Here is a 17,805-nt window from a genome sequence, read left to right on the forward strand (position 1 = left end):
ACCTCTGTAGAGGTTGACTGTTTGCAAACATATCACAGTCGGTGCCACCCTCCTGCCGCTGGACAACGGACTAGCAGCATCACTCTTCCCTGAAAAGCGCGACTACCGTAACACGCTGCTGAACAGCTGATTATAGTGCGTTCAGGCCATAGACTGTATATATAGAACTGGACAGTGTGCCGTCTGTTAAGAGTGATGCGAGCGTTAGTCCAGAGCCCCCTGGTGGCTGGCTGCAGTACAATGTGTAACTCCGCCCATCCCCATGTATTTCAATGGCCAAGTAGCCAACTTTCCGTGTCACTTTTCTCATCTAAAACTATTTTTGTATCAACAACTTTTTATTCGAAAAAATAGTTTTCAAGATGCTTCAATACACACAATTTTTCTTTTCTCGCTGAAATTATTTTTTTTAATGTTATATTAACAAATCTAAAAGGGCGTGTTTACACCTATGATTGACAGCTGGCTGGCTGCAGACACGACGCTTTGTCCATTACGTTTTACCGTCTAGGCTGCAGACACTACCGCGTCATCGCTCACTTATTTTAACAACACCTGATTTCGACACATAATCTAACCTAAGTAAGTGTTGCTGTTATTATCATTAGGCTATATCTTATCACAGTCTGACTAAATACATATTGATAGTCATACATTGTGTAGTTCTGGTAAGAGACATCGTTGTTAGTTGTGACAGATTCTTTGTGAAAAAAGATATGTTCTGTTCTTTCGTAGATGCTAAGTATATTAGCTCATAGCATGCTACATCTTGCTAGCATTAGCCAGTTGATAGGTAAAGTAAAAGGGCTCTGCTATATTGATCCGAAGTGACGTATCCAGTGATTGCCGCCATCATTGTTGCAACTTCATTTGAATATACTTTGTCACTGGAGAAGGCGATGTAAAGTTTCATTAACGTTAACTCTTGCTTAGTTTTGCGAATGGCAAAAAAACGCCACCTAGCCTGCTAGGTCGACAACCTCGGTATGCCCATTTATGAATCAGCCCGACAAATAACGTTACTTGTGTTTTAGTGAACACATTATTGGGCCATAGCTTAACGTGAGGGATTCAAAGTTACAAATGGCCAATTTGCTTAGTATGCTCAGAACAGCGGTATCTGAAAATGCGTTAAGGTATCGTTGTTACCTGCGATTGCACTGCTGGAGAAGCATTTTGCATTAGTATGATTTGATCAGGTCTTGCCAGTGATGTGTAAATCCTCCCGTAGACGTACATCATTTCAAAATAATACGTCTAAATTGAAAACTGTGACAACTCATTGATAGGCTCTCTCAATATGTCTGAAATCGTATGCCTCTACCACAGGCTTGCTAGTCTTTCACCAGAGGGTGCTCCATTATATATCAAAAATGTAATACTGCAGCCTTCATGTCAGCTGTAAAAATATGAGAACATGGACCTACTACATCAGGACAGGATACTCTGTAAACATTTTACACATAATCAGGAAGCTACTTTGCTGTTCAGTGTGTGATGTGTTTAAAGTGGTACTACGTTTAAAGAAACATTTTTATTCTTTGTTTCAAGTGCATAAGAAAATACCACATTATGATGATGATGGTTATGGTTACCCTTAACAAATACAAAACAATATAATACTTAAAACAGGGATCAATCAATAGCCTAATGAAATAAACAATGAGGGGGGAAAGCAATAATAAATAATAATGCCCATTCAATCAATAATATAATAACAATAACATGGTAAGACTACATTAAGGAGAATATCAATAATAAACAATGTCAAATTAATCAACAGCCTATAATGAAAATAAAACAGTACTACTGCATACAAACCATAATGTATAAGAAGTGCTTAAAAGACCAAAAACTATCACAAGAACGAAGAGCACTGGGCAACTCATTCCACCAACATGGAACCACTGAGGAAAATTGAATTTGAATAGGTCTTGAATTTGACCTAGCGTTTAAGATTGGTCGACACAACAGAAGCTCATCAGAAGACCACAGTGGGCGGTTGGGGATGTATATCTTGATCATTGAATTAAAATAACAAGGAGCAGATCCAGTCAGTGTCCTATAGGCCAAAGTGAGAGATTTCAATTTAATTCTGTCTACTGTAGGGAGCCAATGGAGAGTAACTAGGAGAGGAGTTACGATGTGTCCTCTTTGGCTGATTGAAGACCAGTCATGTTGCAGCATTCTGAATGATAGATCACACAAAAGAAAAAAAAAAAAACATTCAATATTGATTTAGTATCAACCAATAATTATTCTGATATTAATATTCTTGTAACATCTACATCTTTGTGTAGGCTACAGTTAAATACTAAGCAATGGCCTCTGACTTAAATACCAAGGCAGTTAAATGACCGTGGTATAGTCTACGTGATACACAGGACTACACAGTAAACTACACAGTAAACCCATTTAAAATAGGCAAGGATATGTATTTAATAACATTTGGGGTTGCTCACAGTATACCCACCACTACAACTAACTAACTCGACTAAACCACTAGTTAAATGGCGCATTGCAATTTACAATTTGTGCGAGTTCAGGGGCATACAGAAAGTTGAAGTTTGGGTGACATCAATAAAGAAAATAGAAACAAAGGGATGTGTACAGCCTCAAGTATAAATGATGTCACATTAACAGAAGGTTCAGAGCAGAGGCAGACCTTTCTTGGTGCCATGCAAGTTATTGAAAGTCATGTGTTTTCAGAACGTAGTGGTGCTGTGCCATGTCCCATGTATAAGGGGCTTCAGGTTGATCCAGTGACGGTGGGTGATGTCAGGGAGATGGATGTCAGGGTACTTGGAGAAAGGGGGAGGACATGCCACCTCAGACCACCCCAGCCAAACATCTTCACGTAGGCATTCCCTTGCTTGCAGACTAATGTAGACCATGGAGACCACCTTGCTGCCACCTCCAGTACATTCAGCCATCACCCATATCTTACCTGCAAAAAGGAAAGTTACAATAAAGTTAGTCAGACAATTTTACAACATTACAAAGCATCTAATCAGGCACTCAACACCACTAGTAATACCAATTAATTAAATATAATGTGTGCAATAAACTTCACAGCCTACCTATAATGTTAACTACACATTTAAATATGCGGTGTGAATGTTATTAACTTGCGTCAGCTTGAAAAATAACGTTATCAGTATGACTGATCATGGACGTTAGATGACAAACTACGGTCTTTCTCAAATGTTCACCGATATCCCTGGGAAGTGACTGGTTCTTGGCGTAGCAGCTAGTGTTTAATGCAGGCGTTTCATTTATCGATCATTCACTTATGCGGTCTACAACTATTGGTCCGTGTAACGCTTTGCAGTGCTTTGTTCTATTTGTTCCATCCATCTGGTCCAAATAAAAAATGTGTTCGATAATCCAATTTTCAATTTGTTTTAACTGGTCAGCAAATAGATAATTGCTGCTATTTTCTAAATGTGTCATTAGTCACGCAAGATAAAGAAAACAGAAACTGGATTGGAAACAAAAGTAAAATTCAGTTAATATTGGATTTTGGCCCCTTTTTTTACTGTTTTTGTTGGGCTGAACCACGCGTAGGGGTGGGTGACCTGATAGATATTGGCGCGCGATGTTGGTGATCACATTTTATCAGCGGATGTAGAGCATAGACTGTAAAAAATAGATGTAGAGATGGAAGGCTATCAAACACAGTTCCGCTTGCATCAAGGTGCCAAGCGATTGATAATGTCAGCTCGAGATCAGAACTTCAGATGCAGAGGGAGACATTGCTGCGTCCTGACACTTATGAGTAGGCCTACGTGAGCCCCAGTAGCCTACAGGCCAATGTAGGCTATTTGCTGTTGAAATTAATAAATGGATAAACGGATAAATTAGGCTCACCGTTGTGTCTTCGTTTAGCCTAATGAAACCTAGTCTAGCGTAAAGCGTTAAATAAGCAAAAATACCATGTCAAACAGTGCTCGGGGTAGCCTGTATAGCCCGGTATAGCCAAGACTGACGTCGATGGCAAAGCATTCTGCTTTGGGGAATTATTTGCTATGGCATGGCCATGGTATTCAAATATAGGCTACTGTAGATATGTTCAACATAGGCTGAAAGTTATGTTTAACGTGCCTTCTCCCAAAAAGTTTGTCATTAATCTCTAAAGTAATGAGTCAAAATCACAAACAACTTCAGGCGGCGCTCCCTTCCACCATCTAGCCTGGCCCAGCTAGATGGTGTTCTCCCCCCAGTGTTCGTGGTTCAGTCCAACCACAAGGGCAAAAAAGGAAAATTAGAAAATTGACGCATCATTTCAATTTTTAACTTCTGAACAGAAAACCGTAACTGTGCTCAATTGAAAATCAAAATAAGCAACAATAACACATTTACTGTGCCGTCCTAAAGAATGGATAACGGATTTTTAAGCCTATTTTTATATTTTTTCATGTGAATTCTGCAAATAGAACATAGCACTGCAAAGCGTTACACGGACCACTATTGACCTACCGATCTATTTTTTACAGTCTATGCTACCGACCTACCATCACAGAAGTAGCTCTAACAGAGGTGTCTGTCGTTAACGTTAGAAAAAACGCAAAGCTGGCAAACTGGCTAGTAGTTACATTAACATGAGGTTGATGAGGTCCATGCTTCACATTACGTTAACGTTAACTTGCGTTGCTTTATCACATCATACCGTTGCTTTATCACATCATATACTGTACTGACAGTCTAGTGTTATTAATCCCCATGTACAGTCAATGGTTACTCCATGTTGAGATGGTATACATGATATTTGAAAACAGCAAAAACTAATAAAACCAAGTATATCATGCATCGACTGTTAAGGGAGCTGTGTGCTAATCTTCACTTAAACGACTAACTTAGCCTCCCGGTAACGTTAATGTAGCTGCTAACGTTAGCATGTAATTCGCTGTCCGTATTTCTGTTGTTAGCTCATTAGTATTCACCATACTAAATTGTCACAGTCTATAATCAACATAATAAGCTCTCTTAGACGTATTTAAGAACACCAATAGACAAAAAAACTTTTCAGTTGATACGCAACACTTACCAGACAAGAACAAACCGATTGTTGTTTGTACTGTTTAGCTAACTCAGTCACAGCCGTAAAATTCATCCAGCCAGCTAGCCTTCGGCGCCGAGTCGACCTGCGTTGTGGAAAGGAGAAGGGGGCGGGTTTCACTTGACAAGGGGCGTGTTTAACTCGCTGAGTGGCAACTGAGTGGGCGTGCCTGACCGCGACTCCTCTTCACTGCGCATGCTTCAACCTTTGCTGCGCAGCCGCACTTCAAATTGGCTCCAAATTTTCCAAGATGGCGTCGCCTCGGTGGCTTCAATTCCATAGAACACTGTAGAATGCAGCCACACTGTCCAGTTCTATATATACAGTCTATGGTTCAGGCCATCTGGGAATACCAGGGACCGCCCCGTGATTACGTTTTTTTTCCTGCGAGTGTTCATGTGCTATGCCGTCGTAATGTGTGATAAACATGGATGCTGCAACAAAGGTTAAAACATACGCTCGCCAATCTTAAATAAACAACTGTATTGCTTAAAAGATATGGTGTAAGGCGCTTGTGAAAGAATATTATGCAGCTTTCAATAAACGGCAAATTGCCAAGTTCACATTATGACTAGGCTACAAATGAAGCACTTGTGGCGACAAGCCAACAACTGGGCAACTCCGTTAGCAGAATCTTCCCCCAGTTTTCCCACCTCTTATTCTCACATGAGGTGATGATGTTTCCTATGGGAAAAAGTAAAACCATAGACGGTAAACGGTATTGATAGCAGCGTGAACCTAGCGAAAATAGAATGTTCATGCCGGATGTATCTATTGCTAGCAAAGGCGGCTAAGAGTTAGCCATTTTTTCAAAATAAAAGTCCCGCTAACCACATTGGGTTTAATGGAGATCGTTCAGAATAATGAAACAAACTTTTGATTTGACTAACCCTATATCATAAACCTATGTGAAATAAATAATTTATTATTAATGTTCAAAAATACGTTTAGTTTATGAAGCTTCTTATGTGTTATATGATTTGTATAGTATTATTTATTGTTTATTAGGCTGTTAATTAATTAGACATTGTTGTCAAGTTGTTGAGCTAAGAAAACTAAGTCTTGTGCCCCCTCAACATGGGGGTGAAATGGCATCCTCACATCATCAGCTTTCAGAAAATATACAATTTATGCGGATTGAATCGCCCAGGCGGCCTACGGGCATCATCATGTGCCAACCGCGTCGTAAACAATGGTATGGTATAGTGACATTCAAGTTGTTGAGCTAAGAAAACTAAATATTGTGCCCCCTCAACATGGGGGTGAAATGGCATCCTCACATCATCAGCTTTCTGAAAATGTACAATTTATGTCGACTGAATCGCCCAGGCGGCGTAGGGCATCATCATGTGCCAACCGCGTCATAAACAATGGTATGGTATAGTGACATTCAAGTTGTTGAGCTGAGAAAACTAAGTCTTGTGCCCCCTCAACATGGGGGTGAAATGGCATCCTCACATCATCAGCTTTCTGAAAATGTACAATTTATGTCGACTGAATCGCCCGGGCGGCGTACAGGCATTTGTCCCGACTCCTGAGTAAAATATGTACCAATTTTTTTGTGACTCTGGGAACACTGAGTCGGTTATTGACGTTTGGCACTCGATTCTCCCGGCTCAGTGACACGAACCGGGTTATTTAACCGACACTTCGGTCAGTTCGTCAACACAAGAGCTGGTAAGTCCCGCCCATCCGCTAAACCCCCAGTGGACCTCTAGATTGAAAAATCGTCAATGCAAGTGAATGTGAGAAAATAATTATTTTCTGGTCCCGTTTGAATTGTGCCATGAAAGTGAACATATGTTGTCTGTGAATTTTTAATATAATTTGTCATGTTACGAGTTTGACAGTATATTATATGATTCTTCGGCTATCAGTTGTGGAAAAGACATAACGAGAAAAACGACATGTCACCTGTGACGTGAGCTAGCTCTAATCGCAACATAACATTAGCTGAGATGCTAGTTTTTGTAATGGCAGGAATAAACACACATGGTAACAAAAATATTCGAAACATGTCTAGCTTCACTCAACACATTAACACTATGATACAGTGTGATTGTAAAGTTGTATGGTTCCAAAGTGACTTACATATGTCAGCTATATTACAAGGGATTACATTGTCCCCGGAGCAACTTGGGGTTAAGTGCCTTGCTCAAGGGCACAACGGTGGAAGCTGGGAATTGAACCAACAACTTTCAGGCTACTGCACGCTAGCCCAGCTCCTAAACCACTACACTACCACCGCCCACAAAACCAATTTTGGATTTCCAAACTATAGCCTTAAATGTCCCAAAAAGAATCCTAAATCCCATAATCCAGCCAAAATGTAGTCATAACTGACCCTAAATGATACCATAATTGTGCTACATGTTTGCTTTTACATAGAAATTATGTATTTTTTTTTTTATTATTATTTATTTTAATTTATTCAGCTGTCTGTATGACTTTATTGCTGGTAATTGTGACTTAATTGCTGATCATTTAGAATAGAATAGAAACTTGAATTGCCACACAACAATGTTGGTGGTATTTTTTGTAGCTCAGTCCGTTTGGGGGGGGGGTTGGGTTAATAGCGGGAGGGGATAAATTAAATAAATATAAATAAATAACTAGAGTTGCAAATCTTCAGGAGTTCAGGAGTCTAATTGCTGAAGGGTAGAAGCTGTTGTTGAAGCGCGTCGTTCCTGTCTTCAGAGATCTATAGCGTCTTCCAGAGGGCAGACGTTGGAAGAGATCATGGCTCGGATGTGAGGCGTCCCTGATGATCTTGGTTGCTCGGTTCAAGCTGCGTTCAGCATACAGAGAGTGGACTGATGGAAGGTCACAGCCAGTGATGTTGGAGGCTTTGGTGACAACTCTCTCTAATTTCCTCTTGGTGCGACTGTCAGAGCTCCCATACCAGACGGTGATTGAAGATGTGTTTTGTGATTTAATGGTTAGTCTAGGTTCACTATATACTTAAATTATGTTGTACATATGCGTATGTATCTGTTAAAAAACACAGGAAAATTAAATACATTTCATTATGCTTTATTATATGTTTTGGTAGGGTGCTGGATGGCTGGGTATCTGGGTGCTGGATGACTGGGTAGCTGGGTGCTGGATGGCTGGGTGCCTGTGGCTGGACAGCTGGGTATCTGGGTGCTGGATGACTGGGTAGCTGGGTGCTGGATGGCTGGGTGCCTGTGGCTGGACAGCTGGGTAGCTGGCTGGTAGGGGTGGGCGATATGGACAAAAAATAATATCTCGATATTTTTTGTGATTTTGACGATAACGATAATTAGTCGATATCCTTTAAAACATTTTTTTGTTAAAGTCTGAGTTACTTTACCGCTAATTATTTATGAATAGCATCATTACAATAATAACCAATAACCTAACCTGTGACTTTTTAACCAAATCAACCAATGCCACTCTATGACACATTTCCAATTCTGCCCCCACTTGAGTGTGTGGCAATGACATGGTCTAGCCAGCTACATTAGAGAAGATGAATAGGCCTAACAGTTTCCCAAGAGAAAGTCTGAGGCTGAAGTTCCTTTCAAACCTTTACATAGGATTCACTGTAAAACTAAGCAGACCAACAGAGTAGGCTACATATCATTTATTTCCTTCTGTTTTGTTTAAGAGCACTAGCCTTCCAAGAGGCTACTATTCCAAGTTACAGAATAGAAACTAATGCGTTAGCTTATGGCTAATGTATATGAGAAATCCCATAGAGATGCTAACGTTAGCATAATCGGTAAACGTAGATATTTACAGCGAACTTCGAAGTCCATTTACAAAAGAGTTACTTGAGAATAGTTCTTTGTTTACAACTGACTATTAAAATACTCAAAGGCTAATGTTTTCTCTCCATATAGTACCGTGTAGGAAAAAACGTGACTGTCTCATCAATGCTACTTGAACAGATACTTGTCAAAAGTAGGCTACTCTCGCTGCACAAAATAAACATTAGGCGTGCGTGGGACAACGTTGTGACCCACTAGTGATCACGTGACACTTGCTCTGCTGCAGCCAGGGGCTTCTCCCGCATACACCTCCTGGGAATGTATGAGTCTTCAATGCGTGATTTCGAGTGTTTTCCCCCATAAGTAATTTAAATACTCGATATTGCACATTGTTAAAACAACAATCACGATATTATCGCAGACGATATATATCGCCCACCCCTACTGGCTGGGTAGCTGGGTGCTGGGCTAGCTGGGTGCTGGATGGCTGGGTGGCTGGGTAGCTGGGCAGATGGTGGCTGGGTAGCTGGCGGCTGGCTGGGTAGCTGGGTGCCTGTGGCTGGACAGCTGGCTGGGTAGCTGGGTGCTGGGCTGGCTGGGTAGCTGGGTGCTGGATGGCTGGGTAGCTGGGTGCTGAATGGCTGGGTAGCTGGTGGCAGGGTAGCTGGGCAGATGGTGGCTGGGTAGCTGGCGGCTGGCTGGGTAGCTGGGTGCTGGACAGCTGGGTGGCTGGGTAGCTGGGTGCTATGCCATTATGCACTAAGAACAAAACAGAAAACAACCGGAAACCATGATTAGTTTAACTGCAGTGAAAGGGGGGTTCAAAAATGACGTTTTAGGGGCATGATCTGGAGAGTGTCTTTGTGCCTCTTAACAGACACAAAATGCAATTAAAATTTCTGTGCAACATGAACAGGGCCTTACGTGACAACAAGATGCGTTTTTAACTCATGAATACATTGCGAAGAAACATTTAACTCAATGAATACATTGCGAAGAAACCATAGGTCGGTGACAGTACAAACTTTGAATTTAAACGATTTCTTCGCAATGTATGAGATGAAAATAGATAGATAGATAGATACTTGATCCCTAGGGGCTCAACGTTAAATGCATCTTCTTGTTCATGTTGCACCGAAATTTCAATTGCATTTTGTGTCTGTAAGTGGCCCACAAAACTGGCAATATAGCTAACTGGGAGCTTTGTCGTGGAAAAACTATCCACTTTCCCGAACCTCCAATCCAACTAGCACTTTGATGTCAAAGACCCGAAGGAGAACACCAAGACGAGAGATGCTGAAGACTGTTGCTCCTTTATTCACCGTATTGCAGTGAGAATACAATCCAAACAGCGTCAGGACTGGACCGTCAGGCAATAGAGTGATGAGTGGCAGCTGCTACCCCGATGAGATCTGATCTGAATGTGCCTGAGCTCTTTCTTTTATGCTCTCAGGGGCCCGAGGGGCGTTCCTATCACCAGGAACGTCACCGGGCCCCTTTTAGCCAATCAGAACGTTTTGGGACTTGAGATATTGGTGGAAAACCTTTCCCATTTAAACATTAAAAAATGTGTGTTGCTAGGCAGAATACATGTGACCAGGTCCTATGTGTAATCTGTTGCCAGGCAGAGTATGCGTTTGTTTTGGTTCTATGTGTGCTTTCACTTTTGGTTCTGCCTCCTTTTCTTGTAAACCCAGTGTTTCCCCTACAATGTATTTAACAGCGGCGCAGCGCCGCCGCTGGATTTTCAGCGCCGCTGCAACATAATATCACGAGATTCACTTAACACACTGTAAAAGCACAATGACCAAAGTCATCTCGAAATTGTTTTCTGAAAGTCTTGAGTAAGTTAAGTGCATCAAATCTGCACTTAGCCTCTCATTATTCAGGACATATATGCGGCATGATGTGTCAGGTGATTACAAGCCCAAAGACAAGTCTGCAGCCCATATGGCTAACCTACGTTCTGAACACGGTTACATTGTTTAGCTATCCGACTGATGGGGTCTTGCTCCGCCACAGTGTAGCCTATGGGGTCATCGTTCACTTGTAGGTTACACAATAAATAGCCTACTTATAGGCCTGGTGACAATAAAAAAATTATATTAGTTATATTTCATCACGAAGCTGTTTGTATGCCGTGAATTCGCTTGTAGCCTATGCCATATGTTAAGCTTGAGCAATTCCTCTGATCCAAAGCCTGCTTTGACACATTGACACTAATGTGAAACATGCATCCTCCTCTCCTAGCCCACATCAAATAAAAGAAACCAATTCATGATTACCGAAATGAATTTAACATGGGGGGAAAAAAGTTTGTTGCGATTTAGCCTACTGTTGTGATGCGGTTCTTTCTGCTGATTGGATTTACCCCCGTGTCGTCAACTCTGAGAACTCTTGCTCCGGCTGACAATTTTATCCAGAGAGCCGATTTCCCAAAGATGAGCCTCCATCAACATTCAACGACAAATTATTAAAACGTAAGTAATGCAATAGAGTAAACCAATGTGCTACAAGGTGTATGGTCTTAACGTTAATTGTAGCCTAGACTTGTAACGTTAGCGTAGGGCTATATGTAATGTTTGCCAGTGGTGGAATGTAACGAAGTACAAATACTTCGTTACTGTACTTAACCCTCTAGGCGCCACTGTCGAGTTTACTCGACAAGATGCGGTACTGAATAAAACGGCCGATTTAGTCAAATAGAGTGTCATATTTCGTTCGACATCCACTCCACTAGGTGGCAGACATACGTCATCCCCGAGTCCGAAAAAGGTCAGGTTTAAACAAAACTTTTGAGCTACAGCACATTGAATCAGTGCGTGCAATACCGGAGCTAGTGTGCGTGTGACCCACTTAGTCAGAGCGATAGTGTCAACGTTAGCGAGTATTTGCATTAGATTATCGTCTAATGGCATCAAAAAAGTTTACCTGAAATGAAGTGTTGGGTCTTCTATTCGCGGACCCTGATTCTGAAGGGGAATATCTGCCTTCAGGAAATGACGGTGATTCGTTTAGTGAGGCTTCAGATGCGTCCCTGCCTTCAATGATGCAGCTGGACAAAGTGAGAGTTTACTCCATAGTTTAGCTTACACCAAGCACAAACGTTGAATCGTTTGCCCAATGTCACTGGTGGGAATAATGTTTCACGGGTTCGGAGTGTTCATCGGGAAGTTAGCAGGGTGTTAGTGGTGTGGCGAACAAGGCTGGAGGTAGCCTAATAGCGCTAGCTTCTGTCTTTTGCCTCTCCACAATCGCGGCGACAGTAACGTGGTGGAGCCTTTGTCTAATGCGACTGGGTATGTTAGACGAGGTCGAAGTGCTCATAGGAGAGTTAGGGGGAAACGTAGTGGCAGTGTGGGGAGTCGCAATGAGAATGACAGTAGGCCTAGTCCGAGCTGCGCAAATTCTCTCCACTCGGCGCGCGCGAGGCAGATCTGGCCATGCTGCTCGCATGGTGGAGGTGGTGACACGCTCTCTCCCTCTCCCTCTCCCACACACACACACACACACACACATTAGGTCATGCATAGTCTATCACAAGATGATGGGAATGCCGGCCCTGTATGGATAGGGATAGGGAGTCATTATCTCTACAGCAAAAGGCCTGCTACAAAAAAAAAAAAAATGTCAGCCATTTATTAGTAATGATTTACACTGTTGATTTGCTATCTATTTCCCTGATCATTTAGGACATACACTATGTGTTCCTTTTTGTGTGTTCATGTCCTTGTGATGTGTGTGTCTTTGTCAGCTAAGAAAAAAAACATCAACAAAAACAACAAAAAGAAAAAAAATACTAACATTGTCTCTTGTCTTGTCTCGTCATCTCACTCCTGATCTGTGCCTTGCCGTGGCAAATGAGCTTTTGAACTAAACAGGTCTTGTCTACTTGTGTTTGTGTGTCATCTGAATAATCTATATGTGCCCCATACATGGAATCAGAGTGCCTACTGTATGTAGTAAATGGAAAATCTCTACAGCAAAAGGCCAGTCTACCGCTACATGCATTTGGTTTGTTTTGGCCATTTATTAGTAATGATTTACACAGTTTGTTCACTACTTACTATTTACCTGAGCATTCAGTATTGTGCAATATAGCATACAGAAGGTGAGGGACATTTTTGGGGGAAAGAAGTGGTGCATTTTATCATTCAAACATGCGACTTTTCATGAAAATTCTATAATCCAAGATGGCCGCCACCATATGACGTCATAATATGCAAATTAGATATAAACATTTAATCTCTACATAAACTTTGGGTCATCCTTAATATTTCTCTAATTTACAGAAAGTCTCTATCTCTTATCCCTTTTAAGATATAGCCTTTTGAAATGAAGATGTCAAAATTGATCGTTTCGGAAAAAAACCTCTGGCGCCTAAAGGGTTAAGTAAATTTTCCACGTATTTGTACTTTACTTAAGTAAAATTTATAGTGCATACTTTTGACTTTTACTTCGTTACATTTTACAGCAATTATCTGTACTTTTACTCCGCTACATTTCTACAACACCATCGTTCCTTTTTACGATACATTTTATGATACATTTTATGATCAGTTTTTTTTTTCTCTCTGACAAACACGTTTTCAGAGACGTTTCCGAGGGGTTGCTACCAAAGATTCTGGAGCGCTACGTGCATTCTTAGAAACATGAGCTTCTAGGCTAGACCAGGCAAAGCGTGAGCTTGTAGCCATCTGCATTCGGTAGGCTATATTCACCAGACCCATGGCTACACTGTACATGCAACTGTGTTCTGTGCCTTTCTCTGTCTGTTATCTGCAGCGTTAGGGCCTCCTCTCCGATGAGATTGCTATCCGTGGATCAGCGAAGTTACAGGCTATGCCCATGCTTCTGTCACACGTCTGATCATTTGCGGCAAATGAATGGTAGACTATTAATGAACCGGTGGCCGGAAAAAACGTAACATTTTCCAGATTAGGAAATATTCCTTAATTGTGTGTGATTAAATAAAGATGCATAGCCTACAATTGGGGGGTAGTCACGTGAGCGCTCATTCAATGTCTATGCGTCTGCGCAAGTGAAACTGAACTTAATCATAAAGACACCTTTCTCAGCAACTTTTCTGTTCAATCAGCATAATTGGCATTACGATCCACCCGACGTTTCCCTTGTCTACCCCGTTAAACTTCAGGCTCTCGTGTTTTGCTGAATGATATTACTCAGCAGATCACCCTAGTAGATAACCAGAATTACAGTCTCTAGAATTGTAGGTCAGAATGTAAACTGGGCCACAGATGGTAAGCACAATTGCATTAACTTAAAACTATCTAGTCGAGTATAACCTAAAACTAGCTTAATTAAAATGCCACAGCCCATACTGATTTTTCCTTTTAGAATATAGATATTAAGAGAATAAATCATTATGCAAATACTTTTACTTTTAATACTTAAAGTACATTTAAAAGCAGGTACTTTTTACTTTTACTTAAGTAGGGTTGTCATTGTGGTACTTTTACTTTTACTAAAGTAAATATTTCTCTGTGTATTTGTACTTTTACTTAAGTACTGAGGTTCAGTACTTCCTCCACCACTGATGTTTGCATGGGAAAGCTAGGCGAACACAGTCTAGGCCTGTTTAAACTGTCTGATAGTTAAAGGAAATATGAGCATATGTTGGCATATACGTATAGCCTAAATTCTGTCCACTTAGCTATAATAGGCTATCACAAACAGACCTTTTCTACGTTTACGGCATTAGACATATAGGAGCCTACATTCTCTTATCAGAAAGACATGTTCTCATAACTTCAGCGTTCTCTTGACGGTGAGACGAACGGTCGCACTTCAATCAAGTAGCCTAGGTCTTTTTCGAGTTAATTGTGAGTGAGTTGTATGGTAACTGTGGGAGTGATGTAGAAGAAAAGTGAGTATTTACTTTTTTATACGTGGGTTTGTTGTTTTGGGACTGAGAATTAGACTACAAGGAGAGCATCTGGCTACGTGCATGCGTGTCAGCATTAATGGCCCCCCCACAATTCAATTCAATTCAAAGCCCAGAAAAATTAAGTGCTCGCAGATTGGGTGTGGCCTTTGCCATTAAGACAAATTTAAATAAATTGTAAATAATCTTTTTCTGGGTTGTGCCATTTAATTTTTCTTCTATCATTTTTAACCAATAATGTAAAAGAAACGTTCACAATTAAGTGACTTTAAGAAACCGGAAGTTTTCCGAGAGTGGCAGTTCTCCCCTTATTAGACATTCTCTGGTTAACGGTATCATGGGAACGGCTAACGTTAGCTTCTAACTGTCTCACAACAATAACAGCAAATCCAATGTTACTACAAGTAAATTAATAACATGTAAATGTGTTTAACATGTTTAAAAGTAGGCTGTACAGTTGCTTGACCAAGGTTATTGAATACACTTTCCTGAATGTAAAAGTTAAAAGATGAATGCAACCAGCACAAACACAATAATTGACCATTATGACTTCTTTAAAACTCTTATCTAAAACTTTCTCTATCTCTCGCTATGTCTCTCACTACTGCTCTAACTACATCTACATCCACAATGAGAGAGCTGAACGTGAGCTCTTATTTGCCTCGGCCTACGTCATATAGTCCTTATCCTAGCTTAAAATAAGCACATTTTCATCAAAATTTCTATCTTAGGTTTTGTGTTACATAGTAATGTCTACACATGTGTTTTTAAAAGACCTCTTCAGACAAGATTAAGCATTAATTCAGTTATAAATTCAACCTGCAAACTGCTCTTTAACGATTTTTCAATCTAGAGGTCCAGCGGGGATAGCGGAAAGGGAGCGGGACTTACCAGCTCTATAGCCTACACCAGGGGTCTCAAACACCCGGCCCGCGGGCCAATTCCGGCCCGCGACGTATGTCAAAATAATAACGTAATCTGGCCCTTGAGACTTTTTAATTGCGACAAACAACGATACTGATTAAAATAGACAATAGTTCCAAGTACGGTGACAAATCTCATTTGTACTCTGCTCTGCTCCACTATGTGCTAGACATCCAGAGCTTCATTCAAACCCAAAATCGCTGCGCAAAGTTTTCAGGAAATACTTGTAGCCTATTACACGTGAGAAACACAAAGACGTGCATTTGTAATGACGCGGAAGCGATGCAGGCCATAGTGTTGCATAAATTGAAGCAGAAATAGGCCTACACCAAATGTTGAAAAACGTTTACGTGTGATGAAGTCTTAGGTAGGCTATGTTATTCACCTATTCTAAATCTGAAGGAGAATATCCTTTTGGAGATTATGATCGATCGTCTATTGAATGGAGGTGCGTCTGCGTGTATACGACGGTGTCCACTAAGCATATATAAGGTATACCATGCTTATTTCGACCCTCTGCCCAACATAGCTTGGAGGTTGCAGTGGTAATCGTGATGATAGTGTCCGTAATGGACGTGGTACAGACAGCAGGGCTAGTAGAAATAGGGCTCTAAACTACAAAGTCACCCGCAATATGATGCAAACTTCTGGGTACTCAGATTACCCGCGATAGGAACTGATTTGACCAGAATACTTTATTGTAGGCCTTGTGGTTTAGAAACCATACATCTTAGGTGTTGGTATACATCTTAGGTGTTTTCCTGTTAATTTGTTATGTGGGTAATATGAAAAAAGGAAAGTAAACCTGCTCAAATATGTTCATCCAGTAGCCTATTTACTGAAAGGTGCATAATTTGAGGTGCTTGCCATCCAGTAGCAAATTAGATGGGTAAATTTACCCCCCTTCATAAACTTTTGTTTTACTCAAAGATTTTTACATTTACAGTAGGACTTTATCTCTGACCACTTTCAAGCCATGGCCTTTTGAAATTTTGATATAAAAATCCAATGGTGTTGCTTTCTTAACCCTGACGCCTATAGTTTGCCAGGTTTAAAAAAGTTATGAGAGGAAAATATTTGTATTTGGTGTGAAACACACACATACCTGTTTTTATGCTTTTCATTTGTTTTATGATTTGTATTAATATTTATTATTTTATATTCATTATTTTATTTATAAGCTAAGGTTGCTAGCAGGTGTCTAAAACTAGATAAAAACACTTGCACTTTCTGTTTGCAGTTTTGTGTGGTATTTGAAAAAAAGAACATTGCATTTTCAGAAATAGCCGGCCCTCCAATCAGATGATGTTGGCAGAATTGGCCCCCAGCTCATTTGAGTTTGAGACCCCTGGCCTACACACAACCAGACCCCTCTGACACAACACAGAGCGAGCGCGGAATGAACAGCATCCTTACATGAGCCATTGGTATCATTGTGAAGGTTGGTGATTTTGAACTTAAATGAACATTGTCAACTTTAGCTTTAAACTTTGTTTGTTTACTAGGGTTTAACCAAAATGCTTACAATATCGAGTTAACCGTTAACTAACTTTACCTTGGCATTCTAACTGATGTTAACGTTAACGTTAAAGGAGAATTCCGGTGTGATATTGACCTAAAGTGTATTGAAACATGATACCGAGTGTATACCGATACCAAAAATAATTCAGTGGAAATGCATGGATTCCAGTTTCTTCCAGTAGCAGCAACTGGAATCCATGCATTTCCACTGAATTATTTTTGGAATCTGATCCCTTATCATAGCTGTTCATTCTTACTAGTTGCTCGACTTATCGTGACTAAATTCAAGATGGCTGCAAACGCTAAACTTTGTGAAGATACTGTCTGTATAAATCGTCTTGTAAGTAAACTACCAGTGCTTTTTCAAAGTTCTCAATGTCTCGTTTTAAATGTCAGGGCCCTCGGAAGTCTACCAATGAAGTGTGGAGATGCATTGAGCCTCGTAAATGGGTGTAAAACAGATATTTATTTGCATGGCTAGCCCGATGCCGAAGCACCACTATTGAAAAAGCTGTTGGTAGCATCGGCTAACTAGCGCCAGATTTTGGAGTGCAGGGGACAAGCCGAGATGGGCTATGAGACATACGTTCACACTCGGTATCATGTTTCAATACACTTTAGGTCAATATCACACCGGAATTCTCCTTTAAGTTAATCGTCCT

The sequence above is a fragment of the Alosa sapidissima genome, chromosome 6, assembly GCF_018492685.1.
Source record: "Alosa sapidissima isolate fAloSap1 chromosome 6, fAloSap1.pri, whole genome shotgun sequence".
Classification (NCBI taxonomy): Eukaryota; Metazoa; Chordata; class Actinopteri; order Clupeiformes; family Clupeidae; genus Alosa; species Alosa sapidissima.